The following is a 26,097-nucleotide window of genomic DNA, read 5'->3' on the forward strand; positions in this document are numbered from 1 at the left end:
CAGAGCTTTGATGACTCTGCGTGTGGAGCTTTGATTTCTCTGTGTGCAGAGCTTTGATGTCTCTGTGTGCGGAGCTTTGATGTCTCTGTGTGCGGAGCTTTGATGTCTCTGTGTGCAGAGCTCTGTGTGCAGAGCTTTGATGTCTCAGTGCACAGAGCTTTGATGTCTCTGTGTGCAGAGCTTTGATGTCTCTGTGTGGAGAGCTCTGGGTGCGGAGCTTTGATGTCTCTGTGTGCAGAGCTTTGATGTCTCTGTGTGCAGAGCTTTGATGTCTTTGATGTCTGTGTGCAGAGCTTTGATGTCTCTGTGTGCAGAGCTTTGATGTCTCTATGTGCAGAGCTTTTATGTCTCTATGTGCAGAGCTTTGATGTCTGTGCAGAGCTTTGATGTCTCTATGTGCAGAGCTTTGATGTCTCTATGTGCAGAGCTTTTATGTCTCTATGTGCAGAGCTTTTATGTCTCTATGTGCAGAGCTTTTATGTCTCTATGTGCAGAGCTTTTATGTCTCTGTGTGCAGAGCTTTTATGTCTCTGTGTGCAGAGCTTTGATGTCTGTGTACAGAGCTTTGATGTCTCTGTTTGCAGAGCTCTGTGTGCAGAGCTTTGATGTCTCTGTGTGCAGAGCTTCGATGTCTCTGTGTGCAGAGCTTCAATGTCTCTGTGTGCAGAGCTTCAATGTCTCTGTGTGCAGAGCTTCGATGACTGTGTGCAGAGCTTCGATGACTGTGTGCAGAGCTCTGATGACTGTGTGCTGAGCTTTGATGTCTCTGTGCGCAGAGCTTTGATGACTCTGTGCGCAGAGCTTTGATGACTCTGTGCGCAGAGCTTTGATGACTGTGTGCAGAGCTTTGATGTCTCTATGTGGCTTTGATGTCTCTGTGTGCGTGTAGCTTTGATGTCTCTGTGTGCAGAGCTTTGATGTCTCTGTGTGGCTTTGATGTCTCTGTGTGCAGAGCTCTGTGTGCAGAGCTTTGATGTCTCTGTGTGCGGAGCTTTGATGTCTTTGATGTCTCTGTGTGCGGAGCTTTGATGACTCTACACTGAGAGACATGAGGCAAAGGGGAACCCTGCCCTCTGCTTCTCTTGGACCTCACACCAGCCCTTGACTTGGCCGAGCCAACTTTTCCAAAAAGGAACCAGGGCGGTTGGACGGTGCTCTTCTGAAATGGATAACATCTTACCTAGTTAACATTTACAGTTAAAACTCCATCCTCACACGGAGTACCACCAGCTCTCTTCTAGATCCTACACACTTAACCTCAATGTAGAACCACTCAGTGCACCTATCGGAGCATCTGCCCTAAAAATACACCAATACGCTGATGACACGAGCACTCCCTCAGACAAGCTCAGAACAGAATGCTCTAAATGTGAAGAAATGCTGTGAAATAACTTTCCTGTCAAACTCCTTAGAAACTAGACCAATGTTCATAAGTAAAGCCGCATCCTTGGGATTTACAGTGGACGCCAGACTCATTAATACATCCCAAACCGTACTCAGCGCCAACTGCTCACTCATTGTAACTTGAAATATTTAACCCCAAGTGAGGTTTACAAACTCAAGTCTGGCCACTTCTTCTCTCCAGACTGGACTATTGACTTTGGTGCAGCCTAACTCACTGGTGCTACTAAACCAAGACTGCCGCCCACAAAAACTGTACTAAACTCAGCAGTGCGTTTAATCAGCAAATCAAAGAAAGCTGAGCACACATCGTCAGCCCTGGGGTAAACTGTAAATGCGGCAAGTATCGCCTACAATCCCAGACACAAAGAACCCCCTACTTGGTGCAACAACTACACTGAGCAGAAAGAAAGAAGGACCAGGACTTGAAGTATTCATAAAAACAAAACATTCTGCAACATTCATTCTCCGGCACAGTGTGCACAATGTGAAATAAGATCCTCCGGATCCCGCGAAGGCCCTTCATACGCATGTGAAATAAGATCCTCCGGAGCCCACGAAGGCCCTTCATTCGCATGTGAAATAAGATCCGAAGGCTCTTCACACGCATGTGAAATAGGATCCTCCACACCCCATGAAGGCCCTTCACACACATGTGAAATAAGATCCGAAGGCCCTTCACACGCATGGGAAATAAGATCCGAAGGCCCTTCACACGCATGTGAAATAAGATCCTCCACACCCCACGAAGGCCCTTCACACGCATGTGAAATAAGATCCGAAGGCCCTTCACGCGCATATGAAATAAGATCCTCCGGATCCCAGGAAGGCCCTTCATACGCATGTGAAATAAGATCTGAAGGCCCTTCACACGCATGTGAAATAAGATCCTCCGGATCCCATGAAGGCCCTTCATACGCATGTGAAATAAGATCCGAAGGCCCTTCACACGCATGTGAAATAAGATCCTCCGGATCCCATGAAGGCCCTTCATACGCATGTGAAATAAGATCCTCCGGACCCCACGAAGGCCCTTCATACGCATGTGAAATAAGATCTGAAGGCCCTTCACACGCATGTGAAATAACATCCTCCGGACCCCACGAAGGCCCTTCATACGCATGTGAAATAAGACCTGACGGCCCTTCATATGCATGTGAAATAAGATCTGAAGGCCCTTCACACGCATGTGAAATAAGATCCTACGGATCCCATGAAGGCCCTTCACACGCATGTGAAATAAGATCCTCCGGATCCCATGAAGGCCCTTCATACGCATGTGAAATAAGATCCGAAAGTCCTTCACACGCATGTAAATAAGATCCTCGGACCCCACGAAGGCCCTTCACACACATGTGAAATAAGCTCCTCCGGATCCCATGAAGGCCCTTCGTACACATGTGAAATAAGATTCGAAGGCCCTTCACACGCATGTGAAATAAGATCCTCCGGATCCCATGAAGGCCCTTCACACGCATGTGAAATAAGATCCTCTGGACCCCATGAAGGCCCTTCATATGCATGTGAAATAAGATCCTCAGGATCCCAAGAAGGCTCTTCATACCCATGTGAAATAAGCTCCTCCGGATCCCATGAAGGCCCTTCGTACACATGTGAAATAAGATTCGAAGGCCCTTCACACGCATGTGAAATAAGATCCTCCGGATCCCATGAAGGCCCTTCACACACATGTGAAATAAGATCCTCCGGACCCCATGAAGGCCCTTCATATGCATGTGAAATAAGATCCTCAGGATCCCAAGAAGGCCCTTCATACCCATGTGAAATAAGATCCTCCGGACCCCATGAAGGCCCTTCCCACGCATTTTCCAAATAAGAAGTTTGGAAAAGCCCATCTCACCACTAATCACCTCTTGACAGACAGTGGCATTTACACATTTCGGCTGCCTTCCTGCTCAACACTGAGACAAGTATTGGATATATGTGGTATATATTTGGTGGGTACTTTACCCCTGGTCGAATGAACAGTGGCAGGGTTAATACCTTGCGCTGCTGCTTGTGCTTCAGCTGGAGCAGCCCGTGTTGAGTTTGTGTTTAACATTTGCATCACAAATTGTACTAACAATCTATATGTCACTGTGACTTCTGTATATAAGCAGCGGACCTCAGCTACTGCCATTGCTGCTGCGTCAGGATGTGTGTATATGTGGCCAATAAAGGCCAGTTCGTGCCAGCATTACTCAACGGACCTAACCTAACGGGTAGAATTGTGTGGGTTAGGGCACCATCAAGCCAATTGTTATGGTCTTGATAAGATAAAGGTATCTCTAAGTAGCAATGGCTTCTGTCGCAGCAGTAACCCGCTCTAGAACAAGGGTGGATGATGAAACATGAGAAGCAATAGGAACGACGGCTGAGGGCAAACCTATGCCCAAAGCCTATCCCACTAAATATTCCTACTGGATGGGAGGCATGAAAGCAAGTAGCAGTGGTAGCCTGATTCCACCCTCCTGGTCCCAAGAAGGAAGCCCAACCCCCATACCTGTGTTCAGAGGTAAAGAAGAGGTCTGATAGTCTGCTGGGAGTCCTACCACATAGATGAAGAGGAACAGAAGGGTTTTAAATTGTGACGACATGCAACATGAGATGGCAAGCTGGCTGGAATGTCCCCTCTAAGATGTGTGGGCTGTTGTGAGAAAAGTCCTCTTTTTGACATGGTTAGCCCCCCATCCCCCCTTTTTGCCTGATGTATGATGTAGCCTAAAAAGTGTAGTGCTGAGGCTGCCTGCTAACCAGGTTCCCTGGGCCAGAGCTCTTTCCCTGAAACTGTTGTTATGCCTTGGCAGAATTGGATACACCCTTAGCTACCACTATAAGTCTCTAGTAAAAGGGTACTTAGGTACCCAGGGCAAGGGGTACTATGGGTAGGCCCCTGAAGACAGCAGCACTGATTGTGCCACCCTCTAGGGCCATGCATCATAGATGCACCCAGCACTGCAGGCTGGGTGTCCTGAGTGAGGCATATAAAACCCTAAACTAAAGCATCAACTAAAGCCTTAATTATGACAAGTTCAGAGAACAAAAGCCATAGAAAGGACAATTAAAAAAAACCCTATGTGGCATGTGGAACCAAATTCAAAAGTCAAAGTCATTTTGGACATCGCCAATCATATCAAGGACAATGGAAGCCAGGAGAAGGCCAACTTTGGCAGGTGACAAAATATCCAAATCACGTCCAGGGAAGACCACAGAGCACACGTGTTCCAGAGCCTAAGCCTCAGCCGAGGCAGCAGCATTCCGTGCCATGCCCACTGTAGAATTAACAGTCGCTGAATCCACAAAGGGCAGCTCAAATACTGCTTCCCATAGCAGGTGCACCCTCAACGTGCATGTCTGACGATGAACCCTCATTGAGAACATCATGAAAGTAAGCGCTGCGTAGAAAGACAGACTTTCAGTGCACATTCAAAGAGGCACCAGAGGCATCGAAACACGGGCTGCACACATTCCAAAACTGGACGAAATGACAAAGACCAGTCACACTCCAGCTGTTTCAGGAGAGGTCCTCCGAAATACTGTATCATGAGTTCACAACACAGTTGTGCTGGTGGTAGCGCATTCAGTGTTCCTTGCTGTGAAGGGACAGCCATTGCGTAGAAAAAGTAGCAACAGCAGGATGCCACCAATTAAAGCTAAAGTGATCAAGAATCCCCCAAAAACACTCAAAATAAAGTGAATGTATGGTATTAAACCAAATATAGAGGAGAAGGTGTTAGCGAAACCAGAACCAACAGCCTTAAAAAAGTGGGCGATTCCACTAGTACTAGACGCACTGAATATTCGCCCCACGAGTTCACCAGAGTGTCTCGGAAAGTTGGTATTTAAAAGGGACTGAATCCCCGTTGATGATCTCGCAACTTGAAGCACATAGGTCTCGCTGGCTGATGTAAGCGCCACATGTTTTTGGAACAATAAGGCCTTCAGTCTGCTCAACTTGTCAAAATTAACATCAGAAGTAGCAATAGGAGCCAGATGTCTGTTACTCCTTTGAATTGTTGGGGTAGGGTGAAGGACGTTCCCACAACATGCAACAATTTTGGAGATGGAAACGACGTAAGGTATTCCATCTCGCATTCCGCAACAGCTCTCACTGTTAAGGAGCACATAGCTGCCATTGAAGAGGACCTGGAATGCAGGTCTAATTAAGGATACCGGGACTCCCTTCAGATAACAAGCTAAATTCGCCACGAAGGCATTACATGCCCCGTGCAAGGCAGCTGTTTACAAACCATTGAATGGCTCACAGAAGTCTTGCATTCGCTGCCACTAAGAAAGACTTCTTTCATACCAATGAAACATTTGTACGAAAAGGGGAGCTCCCACTCTTCGTGTATGTAATTATCTCCCAGCCTTTCATATCTGCCTACCGGAATGTGTTTCAAGCAGGACGTGAATTGAAGTGTTGAAATAGGAAGATTAATAACCCCATGTATTAACCATTCAACAGATGGTACCTCAGCCACAGTAAAAGGCAACTTTTCTAATTTCTCTGTTCTCAACATGATATATGTTGCATCCTTCTTAGCCATCATTTGTTATTGTTGTGTTAAACGTTAAAAAAATCTCCTTTGTGCTCACATGTTGCCAGGGGACGCGACCTGCCTTCAATGTTTGTAGTGTCCATCCTAACTGCATAATGGATTGAAGCGGACTTTGTCCATGTTGCAGAAAGGACACACCACTCTGTACTGTATCTATTGCAGATGACACAATGTTATTTAGGGTGTAAATGCGATCGGACAAGGTGTTAATTCCGTTATCTACGACGGCTAATGCTTTCCGTAAATTTTCCTGATCTATTTGCCTTAACCGGGCAGCCGCTTCTTGGTGGGAAAGTTTCCAAATTTCATTATCTGTTTCCTATATGAAGCGTTTTCTGCATTGTCTTTTGGGGCCTAACAGGAAATCCTGTAAATCTGTGTTATTGGACAGGAGACCAGGAGACCAAGATGTTCTTTAACAGCATCTAGTGAGGAGACCTTCATCCATTGCTGGCATAGTTTCCCTACACTATATGCTGTCACAATACCCGAGTGTTCTGAGGATATATAGCGAAGGTCTGGCCTATTAGTTCTAAAACCCCCGAGGAGTTTACAAAACGCGTATGGCACTCATTGGTGTCTACAGGCCACAATAACCACCCACCAGTATGTGATATTGACATGTTATAAGTTCCATTTCGTACCCATTCATTAAGCTGGTCTTTAGATATATTTATATACTTTTGCCATTTGTTAAATTTTGCAGGGGTGGGAATACTGGGTGCATTCAATTATTTAATGCTTGCTAAGCCTAAACAGCTTGTTTGTTGCACTGTTTCATTTAAGAATATCATCTGAACAGGAATCATGCAAGCTCTAAATAAAGCTTCTACACCTCTAATTTGCCAATTTCTTGTCCCCCACACATTTTTCAAATCAATTGAATTAACCCAATGTTCATAACCTTCTATGGCCAATTGGGAAACCTGCCAAAAAACAGGAAAGGTCATACTTGGCCTGTTTGTAAAGATCTGGCCATCAATAGCGTGATTGCAATATTGAAATAGCAATATTGTAGCCACCACACCAGCATGGGCAGATGCAACTCCCTCATGTGCTGCTTTTACTAACTCTGGTCTTAAGTCTTTGTTGAGAATCACTCGGACCCCCACACCTGCAATCTTTACTTCTGCGTCAAACATGCCTACCATCCAGTAGGAATATTTAGTGGGATAGGCTTTGGGTATAGGTTTACCGTCAGCCGTCTCCCCTATTGCTGCTGTTTCATCATCCACTCTTGTGTGCACTTGGACCATTGATTTCTATGGATGTGGCCACAATGCTCGGCTGACGCTCGATCTGTTATTGCAAGTCTTTGTCAATACATATGCTGTTGCGGCTTTCCATTCGGACTGGTTCCTTGCTTTTGCCTCAAGGGATACCATGGCTTTGTTAGGGGTCTTACTGCATTACTCGTCTCCACTTCATCCCGAGGGAATAAGTGTTGTGGATCGACGAAACCGCAATCTAAAGCAATCCTTAACAGCAAAAGTATTAGGAACGGGTCATAGTTGGCTTACAAACCTGTATGGAGCTCAGAGAGCACTTAATAATCTGCCTAGAAGGTCCCTGGGGGGCGTACTTCATACGAGTGCCTGTTTGGAACTCAAATGTATGTTCCAGATCTTGATGGTCCTGGCATGGAGGCAACAGATACGCCTTTTGACATAAATGAACGTGCCACTGTCTTGCAGGAATTACAACAGTTCTGCAATGACAACGCAACTGCCAGTGCTGCCTCCACTGGAATTAGGGATGTACCAGTAACATCTACCAGCTGGATTCCCAAGCTGGGGGATCTAGTTCGTAAACAAATTGCTGTGAAAAAGGAGTTTGGTCCTTCTTATTGTGCACCGGTCCCAGTCCTGGGAATACACGGTACCAGAACTGTTATACTACTACCGCTGCCTGGTACTAAGGAGAATTGCTTTGTCTCCATTGACAATGTCAAGTTACACCATGTGGCTGATCCTGCACAGCAGACCTAGAAGACTCCTGAGTGGTGCTCGAATCTCTCCCACTACAAACCATGATGTTCCTCTGCAAGTTTTCAATAGCAACGTTGACACCTCTCTGAGCTTGGAGACGGTGGAAAATGAACTTTCATTGTTTCCACTGATGACTACTACTTCTGCTAATACAGAGCAGCTTTCTACAAATTCCCCACAAACAGATGTCGTAACATACTACACACCACTGAGGGAGACTCCAGACAGATGACCACGACTATATGCTGATTCCTGCAAGCTTCACTACAGCTACCTGCTTAGATGACCAACCTCTGATCCAGATGGGGGCGATGTCTTTTTAGACCTCAGGCCTCTTTTTCGGGTATGAGGGATGATGTTCTCCCAAGGGAAAACCGAAGGGCAGATTAGGCTTAGTATGCTGTGCTCATACTTCGCGTAGGTGAGGGGTTATAGATCCACTCTCCTGTTTAGACAGCATGGTAGGACTGTTCTTGTGTTTTATATTTTTAGTCACATGCCTGCTCCTACTGTCTTTCATTATCCTCGTTATTGCTATGCACCTGCTTTTATCTAAGATGCAGATATTTTAATAAATGCTTATTTAAATATATTCTGCCTCTGTTGTCTTTACCTGAGTGAGATCTTAGTAACTGAGAGAAGGGGATGCGATCAGATGTACCACGATTCTCTGGGGAGTCTATCTTACCATGAGCTTGTTTGCCACATTCATCTCGGTCACAGATGGGGCGCAGCTAGACAGCCGGAAACCCCGGATTAGGCCGACAGGTGTCACCAGGTGTGGGATTGTACACAGTACCCACCACCCAGGCAATCCTACCTCTCAAATCCAGTAGCTTCATTACCCTGAGAACCTGCACGACATGGTGAGAACCTAAAACACAAACTTGACATGGCACACTACCTGTGTGCCATGTCTACCATACACTTCATTTACTATGGGTAAGACACCCATCTGGCAGGCCTTACAGCCATAAGGCAGGGTACACCAAATTATATGTGAGGGCATAGCTGCATGAGCAATATGTCCCTACTGTGTCCTTGCCAAACCTGGGACATAGTGAGGGAACAGAGCAGCCATTTTAATACATGTGCTGGACAATAGTCAACACGAATTTCCCAGCTACATGGTGGCCACTCTGAACCCTGGGTTGTCTGCTATCAAATAACTCAGAGTGATAAATTCAAACTGGTATCAGTAATGGATTTATCTCTAAATGTAACCAGGGTTCACCCTAGAGGTCCCCCTTGCAAAAGCTAACTACCCTGGCATGGTTGCTGATTGGTTCCATCAAGCCTGCCACCTGAAGACTCTCAACCTACAAACCCTGGGGCACAGTCCTGTCTCTCTGGTTTGTAGAACAATACCCTTCCTGGGTGGAGGTGCTAACAACGCCTCCCTCAGGAATGTGCACTGCTCTGGCGGTGAGCTTTAAAGGGCTTACCACCTTTGAAACTCAACCCCCAGGCCTGCTGCTAGCAGCAGATGGTCAATGTAGGAAGGTAGCCTCTTTCTAGCCTTGTTACCCCCACTTTTGGCCTGTTTGTGAGTATATGTCAGGGTGTTTTTACTGTCTCACTGGGATCCTGCTAGCCAGGGCCCAGTGCTCATAGTGAAGACCCTATGTTGTCAGTGTGTTTGATATGTGTCACTGGGATCCTGCTAGTCAGGACCCCAGTGCTCATAAGTTTGTGGCCTATATGTATGTGTTCCCTGTGTGGTGCCTAACTGTCTCACTGAGGCTCTGCTAACCAGAACCTCAGTGTTTATACTCTCTCTGCTTTCTAAATTTGTCACTGCAGTCTCATTGCCACACTGGTACACCCATATAATCCTCTTGTATATGGTACTTCGGTACCCAGGGTATTGGGGTTCCAGGTGATCCCTATGGGCTGCAGCATTTCTTTTCACACCCATAGGGAGCTCAGACACTTCTTACACAGGCCTCCCACTGCAGCCTGAGTGAAATAACGTCCACGTTATTTCACAGCCATTTTTCACTGCACATAAGTAACTTATAAGTCACCTATATGTCTAACCCTCCCTTGGTGAAGGTTAGGTGCCCCCCACATTGTTCAGGGCAAATTCCCCAAACTTTGTGAGTGCGGGGACACCATTACACGCGTGCACTACTCATAGGTCACTACCTATGTGTAGCGTCACAATGGTAACTCCGAACATGGCCATGTAACATGTCTAAGATCATGGAATTGTCACCCCAATACCATTCTGGTATTGGGGGGACAATTCCATGATCCCTCTGGTCTCTAGCACAGAACCCGGGTACTGCCAAACTGCCTTTCCGGGGTCTCCACTACAGCTGCTGCCAACCCCTCAGACAGGTTTCTGCCCTCATGGGATCCAGGCAGCCCTGGCCCAGGAAGGCAGAACAAAGAGCTTCCTCTGAGAGAGGGTGTAACACCCTCTCCCTTTGGAAATAGGTGTGAAGGCTGGGGAGGAGTAGCCTCCCCCAGCCTCTGGAAATGCTTTGATGGGCACAGATGGTGCCCATCACTGCATAAGCCAGTCTACACCGGTTCAGGGATCCCCCAGCCCTGCTCTGGCGCGCAACTGGACAAAGGAAAGGAGAGTGACCACTCCCCTGACCTGCACCTCCCAGGGGAGGTGCCCAGAGCTCCTCCAGTGTGCTCCAGACCTCTGCCATCTTCGAAACAGAGGTGCTGCTGGCACACTGGACTGCTCTGAGTGGCCAGTGCCAGCAGGTGACGTCAGAGACCCCCTCTGATAGGTTCTTACCTCTCCTGGTAGCCAAACCTCCTTTCTGGGTAGCCAAACCTCCTTTTCTGGCTATTTAGGGTCTCTCCTCTGGGGTATTCTTCAGATAACGAATGCAAGAGCTCACCAGAGTTCCTCTGCACTTCCCTCTTCGACTTCTGCCAAGGATCGATGACTGACTGCTCCAGGACGCCTGCAAACCCGCAACAAAGTAGAAAGACGACTATCAGCAACATTGTACCACCTCATCCTGCTGGCTTTCTTGACTGTTTCCTGGTGGTGCATGCTCTGAGGGCTGTCTGCCTTCACCCTGCACTGGAAGCCAAGAAGAAATCTCCAGTGGGTCGACGGAATCTTCCCCCTGCTAACACATCACCTGTCCTCTGGGTCCCCTCTCATCCTGACGAGCATGGTCCCTGGAACACAGGAGCTGGATCCAAGAGACCCCCACAGTCCAGTGATCCTTCAGTCCAAGTTTGGTCCTTGCCTTCCCACACCAGACAGCAAACCTGTGTACTGCGTGATTTGCAGCTGCTCCGGCTTCTGTGCACTTCTCCAAGGATTCCTTTGTGCACAGCCTAGCCTGGGTCCCCAGCACTTCGTCCTGCAGTGCTCAACCCTCTGAGTTGGACTCCGACGTTGTGGGACCCTCCTTTTGTGACTCCGGTTTCACAAACCTTCTAAGTGCCTGCTCTGGTACTTCTGCAGGTGCTGCCTGCTCTCTGAGTTGCTGAGCGCCCCCTCCTCCAAGGGACGACATAGTGATCCTTCCTGGTCCCCAGCAGCACCCAAAAACCTCTACTGCGACCCTTGCAGCTAGCAAGGCTTGTTTGCGGTATTTCTGCGTGGAAACACTTCTGCAATATCCAGCACGCCATGGGACATCTTCTATCCAAAGGAGAAGTTCCTAGCCCTTTTCGTTGTTGCGGAATCTTCGGCTTCTTCCATCCGGAGGCAGCCCTTTTGCACCTTCATCCGGGGTTTCCTGGGGTCCTGCCACCCCGGACACTATCGCGACTGTTGGACTTGGTCCCCTTCCTTTTCAGGTCCTCAGTTCCAGGAATCCATCTTCAGTGTTTTGCTGGTGCTTGTGGTTCTTGCAGAATCCCCCTACCACGACTATTGTGTCTTTCTGGGGTAGTAGGGTAAATTTACTCCTACTTTCTAGGGTCTTGGGGGGGGGGGTATTTTAGACACCCTTACTGTTTTCTCACAGTACCAGCGACCCTCTACAAGCTCCCATAGGTCTGGGGTCCATTAGTGATTTGAATTCCACTTTTGGAGTATATGGTTTGTGTTGCCCCGAGACCTACGTTCACCTATTGCATCCTATTGTGATTCTACATTGTTTGCACTACTTTTCTTACTGTTACTTACATGTTTTGGGTTTGTGTTCATATAACTTGTGTATATTACTTACCTTCTAAGTGAGGGTATCTTCTGAGATACTTTTGGCATATTGTCATAAAAATAAAGTACTTTTATTTTTAGTAACTCTGTGTATTGTGTTTTCTTATGATATTGTGCATTTGATATAAGTGGAATAGTAGGAGCTTTGCATGTCTCCTAGTTCAGCCTAAGCTGCTTTGCCATAGCTACCTTCTATCAGCCTAAGCTGCTAGAAACACCTCTATTGTACTAATAAGGGATCACTGGACCTGGCACAAGGTGTAAGTACCACAAGGTACCCACTATAAGCCAGGCCAGCCTCCTACAGTCAACCCCTTTGCAAACCCCCACTTTTGGTGGGAGCAAAGGCAGGAACTACACAAAGGGTAGGAGGAGTGGCACCACCTGGCATGCGCACCAGCCCTAACGTGTTGCCTGCGAAGTTGACACTCCATTTCATTTCCTCCATCTTAGATGGAAGGAAAATAGCCAATCAGGGATAGGGAAGTGACCCTTCCCACAGGAAGCGGTCACTATAGTGGGAGTAGCCACCCAAAGGTAAGTGTCCCATTGGACACTACTAGGTTTCTCCTAAAATGCCCCCTAAATTCAGTATTTAGTGGGCAACCCTAGACCAGATAATCGGATTTGAGTGACACAAAGAAGACCAGCACTAAGAAGATCCAAGGCACAAGAACTGTGGACCTGCTGCACAAAGAAAAGGCGCCAAACCCTGTCTGCTACACGCAGGACCTGACAATTGCCACTGAGGAGCTGCTGGACAACTAGACTGACCTCAAGAACCACAGAGGGCCTCCAGGCTTCAGCAATCGCCCAAGAACTCCCTCCAGAGTGCAGGTACTACTCTGCAACAAAGAAGAAACCAGAACCCAGTGAGGGTCACTTCACTGACCGGCTGCTAACTACTGAACCGGAAGTTGCAGCGGGCCAGACAAGACACCAACGACCACCAGGACAATCCCTACAAGTGTGCCAAGTTTGGTGGAACTGCGCCCTCCAGTGGCCGAACCATACCAATACCCTAGGTTCTGGTCAGTTGACATCGGACACCCAGAAAACGAACCCGCCTGGGGCTGAAAAAGGACCAGAAGGAAGCCCCAGTCAAGGGACTTCAGAAACACCCCAGAGCTCCCGCCAGAGTGCCCCGTTATCCTGTAAGCGACCCTTCAAGTGACTTACCTCCAGATCCAAAGGGCATCATTGCGCACAGCTCCTGCCTCGCCAATGAGCTCTGCACCCAGCTGCCCTGTGCCCTGCAACAAAGAACCTGCTGTTTCCTAAGTGTCCCTCACCCCTTGTGGCCTTCGACACTCCAAGGGGACCCCAAGGAGCCACCTCTAAACTTACCTGCACAGACCTTTTCCAAGTGGTCCCCCGCAGTGGCCCTGCACCAGCGACTTTACCCGCTGCTCCCGCCGAAACCGGGAGCCTCCCGAACATCTCCAGCTGGCACAGTGTGCCCAGTGATGACATCGACCAACCTACAAAAGAAGAACTTGGTAACTCAAATGTACGATTTTATATGTATTTTTAAAGGTGATCTTGCATTGATCCCTATGATGCGTAATTACACACAAAGAAGACATTTTTTTTAGAAACTTAAAAAATCCATATCTTCAAAAGTACTTAACCAATTTCTATAATCTTGGTCTTAAAAAATATAGCAAAATGTGAAGTATTTTTATAAATTGGTCTTCAGTTATTCCTTCGAATGTCTGAGTTGCATGATTGATACTGTGAGTACAACAAATCCTTTGCACTTCTCCAAGATTGGCCTAACTGCTCGACCAAGCTACCTTAAAATGTAGAGCATTAGGTGGTCTAGGTAAAAACCTCTGTAAACCAACGTTCGTTGCCTAGACTCCCTGCAAAATGTGCCTAGCTTTGCACACTCCACAGAGGGCCAGCCTCCTACAGTAGTGCAATGTTCTAAAATAACATATCTGTTCTTCTAAGAACTGCCCCGACGTGACTGCGCATATTTTCCTGTGTAGAATAGACAATCTTCACTTTGGACCGATGATACCCGGTAAATAAAATGGATAGCCTTGGGTTGAGCACAAGATGAAAATGTTGTGCAAAGAAATTAAAACAGATTTTGCAGAGAAGGGCAACGGATAAAAGAATAAAAACATCTCCATTAGAATGACGCTTTGCTAAAATAAACAAAGGAATAAATGCAAAATGTAACTCGGTGAGAGGGCAAAGGCCTCAGAACTCAATAATGTGCACATGTAAATAGTAAAATAAAGTCAGGCCAGAATCACCTCATCGTAATACATGAATCATCATCTGAACGGTCACCTCATTGTTTTACATGAATCATCATTTGAACAAAATCACCTCATCGTACTACTTGAATCATCATGTGAACAGTCACCTCATCGTATCAGATGAATCATCGGAACAGAATCACCTCATCGTATTACATGAATCATCATCTGAGCAGTCACCTCATCATATTACAGGAATCATAACGTGAACAGTCACCTCATTTTATCCCAGGAATCATCTGAACTGAATCACCTCATTGTATTACATAGATCATCATCGAACAGTCACCTGATCGTATTACATGAATCATCGTCTGAACATTCATCTCATCGTATTACATGAATGATCATCTAAACAGTTACCTCATCGTATTAGATGAATGATCATCTGAATAGTCACCTCATCGTATCACATGAATCATCATCTGAACAGAATCACCTCATCGTATTACGCGGGTCATCATCGGACAGTCATCTGATCGTATTACGTGAATCATCATAGAACTGTCAACTTATTGTATTACATGAATCGTTATTGAACAGCCACCTCATCATATTACCTGAATCATTATCTGAACAGAATCACCTCATCGTACTACATGAATCATCATCTGAACAGAATCACCTCATCGTATCACATGAATCATCAGCTGAATAGAAGCACCTCATTGTATTACATGGGTCATCATTGGACAGTCATCTGATCGTATTACGTGAACCATCATAGAACTGTCACCTCATTGTATTACATGAATAATCATCAGTCACCTCATCGTATTACCTGAATCATTATCTGAACAGAATCACCTCATCATATTACATGAATCATTATCTGAACAGAATCACCACATCGTATTACATGAATCATCATCTGAAGAGTCACCTCATCGTATTACATCAATCATCTGAAGAGTCACCTCATCGTATAAAAATGAATCATCATCTGAACCGTCACCTCATCGTATTACATGAATCATCATCTGAACAGTCACCTTATTGTATTACATGAATCATCGAACAGAATCACCTCATCATATTACAGGAATCATAACGTGAACAGTCACTTCATTTTATCCCAGGAATCATCTGAACTGGATCACCTCATTGTATTACATAGATCATCATCGAACAGTCACCTGATCGTATTACATGAATCATCGTCTGAACATTCATCTCATCGTATTACATGAATGATCATCTAAACAGTCACCTCATCGTATTACATGAATGATCATCTGAACAGTCACCTCATCGTATCACATGAATCATCATCTGAACAGAATTACCTCATCGTATTACGTGGGTCATCATCGGACAGTCATCTGATCGTATTACGTGAATCATCATAGAACTGTCAACTTATTGTATTACATGAATCACCATCTGAACAGTCACCTCATCGTATTACATGAATCATCATCTGAAGAGTCACCTCATCGTATTACATGAATCATATGAAGAGTCACCTCATCGTATAAAAATGAATCATCATCTGAACCGTCACCTCGTCATATTACATGAATCATCATCTGAACAGTCACCTTTTTGTATTACATGAGTCATCTGAACAGTCCCCTCATCGTATCACATGAATCATCGGAACAGAATCACCTCATTGTATTACATGAATCATCATCTGAAGAGTCACCTCATCGTATTACATGAATCATCATCTGAACAGTCACCTCATCTTATTACATGAATCATCATCTCAACAGTCACCTCATCGTATCACATGAATCATCATCTCAACAGTCACCTCATCATATTACAGGAATCATAACGTGAACAGTCACCTCATTTTATACCAGGAATCATCTGAACTGAATCACCTCATTGTATTACATAGATCATCATCAAACAATCACCTGATCGTATTACATGAATCATCGTCTGAACATTCATCTCATCGTATTACATGAGTCATCATCCATCTGAACAGTCACCTCATTGTATTATATGAATCATCATCTAAACAGTCACCTCATCGTATAAAAATGAATCATCATCTGAACAGTCACCTCATCATATTACATGAATCATCATCTCAACAGTCTCACCTTATTGTATTACAAGAGTCATCTGAACAGTCACCTCATCGTATTACAAGAATCATCTGACGAGTCACCTCATCCTATAAAAATGAATCATCATCTGAACCGTCACCTCGTCATATTACATGAATCATCATCTCAACAATCATCTCATTGTATTACATGAATCATCATCTGAACAGTCACCTCAGTTGCGCTGAGATGTGCCCCTAGCCTCTCCTGCAGTATTCGAGGCCCCAAATTGGGCATGGGGCCTCGTTTCTTTTTAGCACGGAGCACCTCCATGCACAAATAACCTCTCCCCCACTCACCTGCAATTGTGTCCTTTACTGTTACCCTCGTTTGTTCTTCCCTTTATGTTTTTCCTTTTTCCCATTATTCCCCTCTCTTCCCAGCATGCATTTTGTTTCCCTACTCACTATAGTTCCTTGTCCATTACTTTCTATGCATTTTTCCCTATTCAATACGGTGTCCTTGCACTTCCTGCTGGTCGCTTCCTGTTCTATGGATATTTAAGGGCTGTGATTCCTTTCCTCCTTGCGCTACAACACTTTCTGTTTGGATGGTGTCTTCGCTCCTTCTCCCTTGTGTCAGATACTGGTTAAGCTTTTTGTTCCAGTGTTTTTCTTGTTCATTTTGGTCTTGTATTCTAAGTATTGATTTTTGCTCTTGTTCCAGTATTTTCCTTTTTTGAGGTTTTTACCCCTTTTTAGGGTTTTTTTCCCCTCTGGCACTACTTCTGAAAGACACGGACTGCCCTTGGAGTTCTTATCGCCTGCAGCACCGTGGCTACCAGAAAGAGTCGCCCCTACCTGGGCCAAGGCAGAACATTCAAGAACAAGAACCTCGTCACTCGTTCAGCGGACTCCAGGCTCCAGGCTGTAAGTCGTGACAGATTGCAGAGCCCGATAAACCCAACTTCGTCTAGCAGAAAGGATGATACAGTGGTGGCGGCTGCAGACCCTGACCAGTCCCTTCTGGCAACCATTCAGCAACAGGCTCAGGAACTGCAACAATTATGACAAGCTCTGGCCTTCCGCAGTACGGATGTTCCTACCGTTTCCACCTCAACTCCTCGGTACTCCGGTAAACCAACAAAGCTGCGAGAGTTCTTGGATGCGTTGACTGTTTACTTTGCCTTCTGACCCCCACTATTTTCTCACAACAAGACAAAGGTGGGTTATATTATCAGTGCCCTATCCGGTCCTGCCTTGGCCTCGGCGACTCCGATTGTATCTTCCAATGACCCAGTATTGTCTGATTATCCAGCCTTCGTGAATCGTTTTAAACAGATGTTTAGTCGTCCAGGATTAGAGGCCTTCGCTGAAGAAGCACTCTGTGACATCCAACAAGGCTCTCAAGATGTCCTGCAATACATAACACGCTTTCAACAGCTTGCTGCCGAAACAACTTGGGTGGAGCGTACTCTGGTTACCCTATTTCGTAGAGGGCTAAAAGAGGATTTCAAAGATGAGTTAGTGCTCTCCACCAGAGTAGAAGATCTTCGCAGTCTGATGGATTTAGCTCTTTCCATTGAATATCACCTCCAAGAACGACATTTGGAAAAAAGAAGAAATAGAGGACCTTCCCAGCCAAGCATCTCACGTGTCTTTTTGCACCGTCCGGAGGAACCTCGCCCTCCCGTAAGCGAATCTGAAGGTGAACCTATGCAGGTGGATACTACTCGTGGCCCACATTCATTCAGTGAACGTGAAGAAAGACGGAAAAAAGGATTGTGCCTGTATTGTGGTGCTGCTGGTCATATGCTCCGTACATGCCCCGTTCGTCCTCTAAAGCCATCGGGAAACGCTACTTCCCGTCCTCTGTAAGAAGGGAGGGGACGGGATCATCTGCTATACCTTCCATTAGTTCTTTCAAGGACAATGGCACCAATTTGTTCATGTTACCTGTGACCCTGCAGTTACCTGACGGTCGTGAGAAGAGGACAATGGCCTTACTTGATTGTGGTGCTAGTGGCATTTATATGGATAACTCCTGGGCCATAACACAACGAATACCAACACTACCCAAAGAAGTTCCGGAACAAGTACACACTGTGGATGGGTCCTTAATATCCTCTGGTCCAGTTGATACTACTACCCTGATTCTAAGTCTACAATTTGGGAACCACCAAGAACACGTCTCCTTTGACTTAATATCATCTCCCAATCATACTATAATCCTAGGAATTCCGTGGCTCATAAAACATAATCCTTATGTAAATTGGGAAACCAGGACTATTTCTTTGTCCTCTTAGTTTTGTCATGAACATTGTTTTGCCTCAGACACTTACTGGTCACCCAAGAAAATGATACCTTCTGAACCCACTACAGGTTGTTCCATCAATACAGTTCAAGGGGTCCCCGACCACTATTTGGACTTTCAAGATGTATTCCAAAAACCATCCAGACCTGTTTTGCCTCCAAATCGAGATTATGACTGTACAATTCCCCTGGAACCTGGGGCGATCGTTCCCTTTGGGAGAATGTATTCTCTCACTGAACCTGAAAGGGAAGTTCTCAAAGATTACCTCCAAGAAAATCTACACAGCGGTCTTATTGTACCATCTTCCTCTCCGGCGGGGGCTCCCCTGTTTTTTACCAAGAAAACTAAAGATCTTCGTCCCTGCTTGGATTTTCGTGGTTTAAATAAGATCACAATAAAGGACTGTTATCCTTTACCTCTCATCAAAGATATTCTGGAAGCGGTCAGAGGGGCACAACGATTTACCAAATTAGATCTTCGTGGAGCCTACCACCTTTTGCGCATCAAGAAAGGAGACGAGTGGAAGACTGCCTTTCGAACCCCATTTGGTCATTATGAATACAGGGTTATGCCTTTTGGCCTCACTAATGCCCCATCAATATTCCAAAGATTTATGGACTCTCTGTTCTCTGATCTATTGAACCATACAGTAGTGATATACTTAGACAATATCCTTATATATTCTAGACGTCCTGAACTTCATTCTACACGTTAAACAAGTCCTGCAAAGACTGAGGTAACATCAACTGTACTGTAAGCCAGAGAAATGTGAGTTTGATAAAACCGAATTCAAATATCTGGGTTATCACATCAGTCCCACTGGAATATCAATGGATCCGGAAAAGGTACAAGCCATCCTAGACTGGCCTTCCCCTTCCTCCATCAAGAAAACCCAATGTTTTAGAGGACTGGCCAACTTCTATAGTCAGTTTATCTTAGACTTTGCGGAACAGACCAGCCACATTACTCAAACATTAAAAAAGGAGAATTTACGCAATGGGTTAATCTGGACAAAGGCGGCTGAAGCAGCTTTTCAAAGTCTAAAAAAGGCCTTCACTCAAGCACCGATACTTTCGAGGTGAGAACGGACCATCAGAATCTACAGTGTTTACGTAAATTTCAATGCGAGAACAGTCGTCAGACTCGTTCAATCAATCAATCAATCAGTGAATTTATAAAGCGCGCTATGTACCCGACAGGGTTTCGAGGTGCTGGCGGGGGGGGGGGGTGGGGGGGGGGTGCTGCTAGCGTTCGAAGAGCCATGTCTTGAGGAGTCTCCTGAAGGTGAGGAGGTCCTGGGTCTGGCGTAGTGAGGTGGGGAGAGAGTTCCAGGGCTTGGCGGCGAGGAAGGAGAAGGATCTGACGCCAGAGGTCTTGCGCTGGATTCGGGGGACGATGGCGAGGGCGAGGTTGGCAGAGCGGAGTTGACGTGTGGGGACGTAGAAGTTGAGTCTGGTGTTCAGGTAGGTGGGTCCGGTGTTGTGCAGTGCCTTGTGTGCGTGGATGAGGAGTTTGAAGGTGATCCTTTTTTCCACAGGGAGCCAGTGGAGGTCCTTCAGGTGGGGGGAGATGTGACATCGGCGGGGTATGTCGAGGATCAGGCGGGCGGATGCGTTCTGGATGCGTTGGAGTCGTTTGATGTCTTTCGTTGGGATGCCTGTGTAGAGTGCGTTGCCGTAGTCAAGTCTGCTACTGACGAGGGCTTGAGTCACCGTCTTCCTGGTTCCGGTTGGAATCCACTTCAAGATCCTGCGGAGCATGCGGAGGGTGTTGAAACAAGAAGAGGAGACGGCGTTGATCTGTTTGGTCATGGTGAGAGCAGAGTTGAGGACGAAGCCGAGGTTTCGTGCGTGGCTGGCTGGGGTGGGTGGGGGTCTGAGGGCGGTGGGCCACCAGGAGTCGTTCCAGGCCGAGGGGGTGCGTCCGAGGATGAGGACTTCCGTCTTGTCGGAGTTGAGCTTCAGGCGGCTGTTGCTCATCCACTCGGCGATGGATTTTAGTCCCTCGTGGAGGTTGGTTTTGGCGGTGAGCGGATCTTTGGTCAGGGAGAGGACGAGCTGGGTGTCGTCGGCGTAGGAGATGATGCTAAGGTTGTGATGACGGGCCAGTTGTGCGAGGGGGGCCATGTAGACGTTGAACAACGTTGGGCTAAGAGAGGAGCCTTGGGGGATGCCGCAGATGAGGTTGGTGGCTTTGGAGCGGAAGGGTGAGAGTCGGACTCTCTGGGTTCTGTCGGAGAGGAAGGATGAGATCCAGTTGAGGGCTTTGTCTTGGATGCCGGCTTCGTGGAGACAGGTTAGCAGGGTGCGGTGGCAGACTGTGTCGAAAGCGGCTGATAGGTCGAGGAGGATGAGGGCTGAGGTTTCGCCGTTGTCCATTTGTTGCCTGATGTCATCTGTGGCGGCGAGGAGTGTGGTCTCAGTGCTGTGGTTTCGTCTGAATCCAGATTGTGAGGGGTCTAGGATGGAGTTGTCTTCTAGGAAGTGGGCGAGCTGTGCGTTGACGATCTTCTCGATGACTTTCGCTGGAAAAGGGAGGAGAGAGATCGGTCGGAAGTTTTTGAGATCGTTGGGGTCAGCCTTGGGTTTCTTGAGGAGGGGTTGGATTTCTGCGTGCTTCCAGCTGTCCGGGAAGGTGGCGGTGTTGAAGGAGAGGTTGATGATCTTGCGGAGTTTGGGGGCGATGGTGGCGTCGGCTTTGTTGAATACGTGATGTGGGCACGGGTCCGTGGGAGAGCCTGAGTGGATGGAATTCATGGTTGTTAGGGTTTCGGCATCGTCTACTTGGGTCCAGGTGGTGAGGCGGCAGGCGTGGGAGGAGTCGTCGGGGGTGGGGTCTGGCGGAGGTGCGGTGTTGAAGCTGTCGTGGATGGCTGCGATTTTCTGGTGGAAGAAGGTGGAGAGATCGTCGCAGAGTTTCTGGGAGGGAGGGACGTCGTTGACGTTGGCGTTAGGGTTGGAGAGTTCCTTCACAATGCAGAAGAGTTCTTTGCAGTCGTGGGCGTTGTTGTTGAGGCGTTCTGTGAAGTGGGCGCGCTTGGCGAGTCGGATCCGTTGGTGGTGTTCACGGTTGGCGTCCTTGAGGGTAGCAAGGTTGTCGGGTGTGCGCTCGAGGATCCATTTCTTCTTGAGTTTCTGGCAGGTGCGTTTGGAGGTGGTCAGTTCGTCTGTGAACCAGGCTGGTTTTTTCTTTTCTTGGTTGGCGGTGGGTTTCTTGAGTGGGGCTAAGGTGTTGGAGCAGTTGAGGATCCATTGATGGAGGTTGATGGCGGCGGTGCTCGGGTCGGTGGGTTCGGGTGGTGGGTATTTGGCGAGTGTGCTGGTTAGTTGGTCTTCGGTGACTTTTCCCCAGCGGCGGTGAGGCGGTAGAGGGATGCGGTGGTGTTCGGTGTTTTTCTTGAAGGTGAAGTGGACGCAGTGATGGTCGGTCCAGTGGAGTTCGGAGGTGTGGCTGAAAGAGATGTGGTTGCTTGAGGTGAAGAGTGGGTCAAGCGTGTGTCCGGCGATGTGGGTGGGGGTGTTGACCAGTTGACGGAGTCCGAGGTTGAGGAGGTTGGTGGTCAGTGATGCGGTGTTGGCGTCGTTGTTGTTTTCCAGGTGGAAGTTTAGATCTCCCAGGAGGATGTAGTCTGGAGAGGTGAGGGCGTGGGTGCTTGCGAGGTCGGAGACGGTGTCGCTGAAGGGGGTTCTTGGTCCTGGAGGGCAGTATATGAGGGTTCCTCTGAGGGTAGTGTTGGGGTCCGTGTGAATCTGGAAGTGGAGGTGTTCGGCTGTCTTGAGGGTGTCGTCCGTGTGGGTGTGGATCTTGAGGGTAGCTTTGTGGGCGATGGCTATCCCTCCGCCGATTCCGTTGGTGCGATCTCTTCTGGTGATCTTGTATCCGTCAGGTATGGCGATGGCGATGTCAGGGGCCGAAGAGTCGTTCCACCAGGTTTCGGTCAGGAAGGCCACGTCTGGGGCGGTGGTGTCGAGCAAGTCCCAGAGCTCGATGGCGTGTTTTCGTGCGGAGCGTGTGTTGCGGAGGATGCAGTGCAGGTGGTTTGTGTTGGTTGTTGCTGGCTTCGTTGTTCTGTTGCAGGAGAAGTTGCAGGTGCGGCAGGAAAGAGGTTCTTTGGTGTGCTTCGGGGTGGCCAGGAAGCACTCTGTGGAGGGGCCAGGGTTGAGGGCGAGGAGTTCGCGGGCCGAGTATCGGAAGCAGGAGGTGCGGGGAGCGTGAGGACCAGGGGGGGTGGCGCTGGGTGCGGTCCAGGCGTGGACGGGCGCAGACGGGCTTGCCTCTGGCGCGCATGCTGCGCGCATCCGCTGCGAGGACGCGCAGCGCCAGCCATTAAGAAGGGAGGGGGGAGGGAGGAGCAGCTGGGAGGCGGGAGGAAGCGGCGAATGGGGGCATGAGGGGGGCGGGGCCGCAGGGAGGCAGCGGCAGGGAGTGGAGAGCAAGGGGGAGCGCACAAGGGGCGAAAACACGAAAAACAAGGCAATTTTTTTTTTAAAACAGTCACAATTTGAAAACAGTCACAGAAATACACTAATGGCACAGTATACAATCGGGGAAACAGCAATCAGAGGGGCACAACGGGGGCAGATGCGCAGGAGGCGAGGCGCTTGAAAACAGTAAAAACGCACTTACAGGGCGGCGAAGAGTGGCACAAACAGAAGGGGCACGACGGGGGCAGAAGCGCAAGGAGGCAAGGCGCTGAAAAATGAGAAAAACACTTACAGGACGGCGGAAAGCGGCACACGGGTCAAGTGAAGCTTACTAGAGCCCACTAGACACCAGGGATGAGGCGCAGGAGGATGCCTTCGGGTGGAGGAGGGCCTCGAACACGCTAGCAGCAGCGTGGGTCAGAGGCAGGAGACAGCAGGTTGGTGCTGCGGACGTGGGGGGCGAGCTCTAGACCTAAAACAGGTCAGGAGGCTCGTTGGGCCTTTTTCTTTAGTCAGTACGACTTCTATGTCACCTAAATTCCTGGTTCCCAAAACATACTGGCCCATGCTCTGTCTTGCCATTATTCGGATTGTACTCCTACCACATCACAGTATCTATTTGAGCCTAGCAAGATCATTGGTGTAGATCAATCATACCTGGATGAGGAACAACTGGAATATGCAAACCTTTCTGAACATGAACTTGAGGACTTAAACCCTCAAATACATAAACAGAAGGGATATTATTATGATAAGGACCTTTTGTTCCTCCCTACATAAGAGTATGAGAAAAGGCGCCGCAGATGTGCCATGATTCCCTGATTGCTGGTCATAGAGGTATCAAGGCCACACAGGAATTACTCTCGCAATCTTTTTGGTGGCCTACTTGGAATTCGGATGTCGAAAGTTATGTACAGGTCTGTCCCATATGTGCCCAAGTAAAGATACCCCGTACCAGGCCAGCAGGATTACTGCTACCGTTACCTGTTCCATCAGCTCCCTTGCACACCATTTCAACCGATTTCATGTGTTCACTACCTCCCTCAGCAGGAAATCGGGTTATCATGGTAACAGTAGATTCCTTTACTAAGATGGCTCACTTCACTGCCCTGAAGAAATTACCTACCTCACAAGAACTAAGTCAAATAATCATCCACCATATTTTACGTCTACATGGACTCCCACACAGCATTGTATCAGACAGGGGACCTAAGTACATCTCTTGGATTTGGAAACATTTCTGTATGACTTTGAATCTCAATGTAGCATTGCCATCTGGTTTCCATCCCCCAAACCAATTGGCAGACCGAACGTCTCAACCCAGGACTAGCAGCAGTACCTTCGCTGTTTCTGTAATTCTACTCAGAGTAACGGGAACACTTACCTTCCTATCGCAGAATTCTCTTACAACAACACTGTCCATAGTGCCTCCAAGTTCACCCCTTTTTTCTGTTCCTATGGATATCATCCTACCTCTTTTCCTACTACTCCTCAGTCTACCTCTTCTCTTCCTGCTGTCACCTCATTTTCCAAACGACTTCAGAAGATCCATAGAATGATTCAATCTAATCTGCTGGACACTAAGAGATACATGAAAAGATTGGCAGATAAGAAGCGCAGTGAGACTCCGGTGTATCACATCCAGGATAAAGTCTGGCTTTCTTCTAAATTTCTGCCCTTGCGGCTTTCTCAGAATAAGTTTACACCTTGTTACTACGGTCCTTTCCGTATTCTTCAGTTAGTTAATCCTGTCACTGTCCGTCTTCACTTACCTCGTACCTAGAAAATCCATCCGGTCTTTCATGTTTCCCAGCTGAAACCCTATATGCCTGATCCTTTCTCCTGGCAGTTTCCTTGTCCTCCTCCCTTATTGGTGAATGAGGAACCAGAATATGAGGTACAAGAAATTTGTGACTCTCGTATCTTTCAAACCATCTTCAGTATCTGATTCATTGGAAGGGTTACCCTCTTAGCGAATGCTCTTGGGAAGATGCGTCTTCTGTTCATGCCCCTCTTCTGATTCGGCACTTTTACCGCTTGTTTCCCACAAACCTGGGGCTTGGGGGGAGGGGACATACTGTCGCCGCACGAGCCAAACAATCGTGTGAGAAAGTAGCCTCTTTCTAGCCTTGTTACCCCCACTTTTGGCCTGTTTGTGAGTGTATGTCAGGGTGTTTTCACTGTCTCACTGGGATCCTGCTAGCCAGGGCCCAGTGCTCATAGTGAAAACCCTATGTTTTCAGTATGTTTGTTATGTGTTACTGGGACCCTGCTAGTCAGGACCCCAGTGCTCATAAGTTTGTGGCCTATATGTATGTGTTCCCTGTGTGGTGCCTAACTGTCTCACTGAGGCTCTGCCAAACAGAACCTCAGTGGTTATGCTCTCTCTGTACAAATTGTCACTAACAGGCTAGTGACCAATTTCACCAATTTACATTGGCATACTGGAACACCCTTATAATTCCCTAGTATATGGTACTGAGGTACCCAGGGTATTGGGGTTCCAGGAGATCCCTATGGGCTGCAGCATTTCTTTTGCCACCCATAGGGAGCTCTGACAATTCTTACACAGGCCTGCCACTGCAGCCTGAGTGAAATAATGCACACATTATTTCACAGCCATTTTCACTGCACTTAAGTAACTTATAAGTCACCTATATGTCTAACCTTTACCTGGTAAAGGTTAGGTGCAAAGTTACTTAGTGTGTGGGCACCCTGGCACTAGCCAAGGTGCCCCCACATTGTTCAGGGCAAATTCCCCGGACTTTGTGAGTGCGGGGACACCATTACACGCGTGCACTACACATAGGTCACTACTTATGTGTAGCTTCACAATGGTAACTCCGAATATGGCCATGTAACATGTCTATGATCATGGAATTACCCCCTCATGGCCATCCTGGCATAGCTGGCACAATCCCATGATCCCAGTGGTCTGTAGCCCAGACCCTGGTACTGCCAAACTGCCTTTTCAGGGGTTTCA

At 47.5% G+C, this 26,097-nt stretch overlaps 1 protein-coding gene across 5 annotated transcripts in view; it reads right to left on the reverse strand.

Moving 5' to 3' along the window:
• LOC138252385 (uncharacterized) overlaps positions 1–26,097 on the reverse strand; it is a 198,023-nt gene that overhangs the window by 22,428 nt on the left and 149,498 nt on the right. The gene's annotated exons all lie outside the window — the stretch shown is intronic.

The sequence above is a fragment of the Pleurodeles waltl genome, chromosome 1_2 (assembly GCF_031143425.1).
Source record: "Pleurodeles waltl isolate 20211129_DDA chromosome 1_2, aPleWal1.hap1.20221129, whole genome shotgun sequence".
NCBI classification, from domain to species: domain Eukaryota; kingdom Metazoa; phylum Chordata; class Amphibia; order Caudata; family Salamandridae; genus Pleurodeles; species Pleurodeles waltl.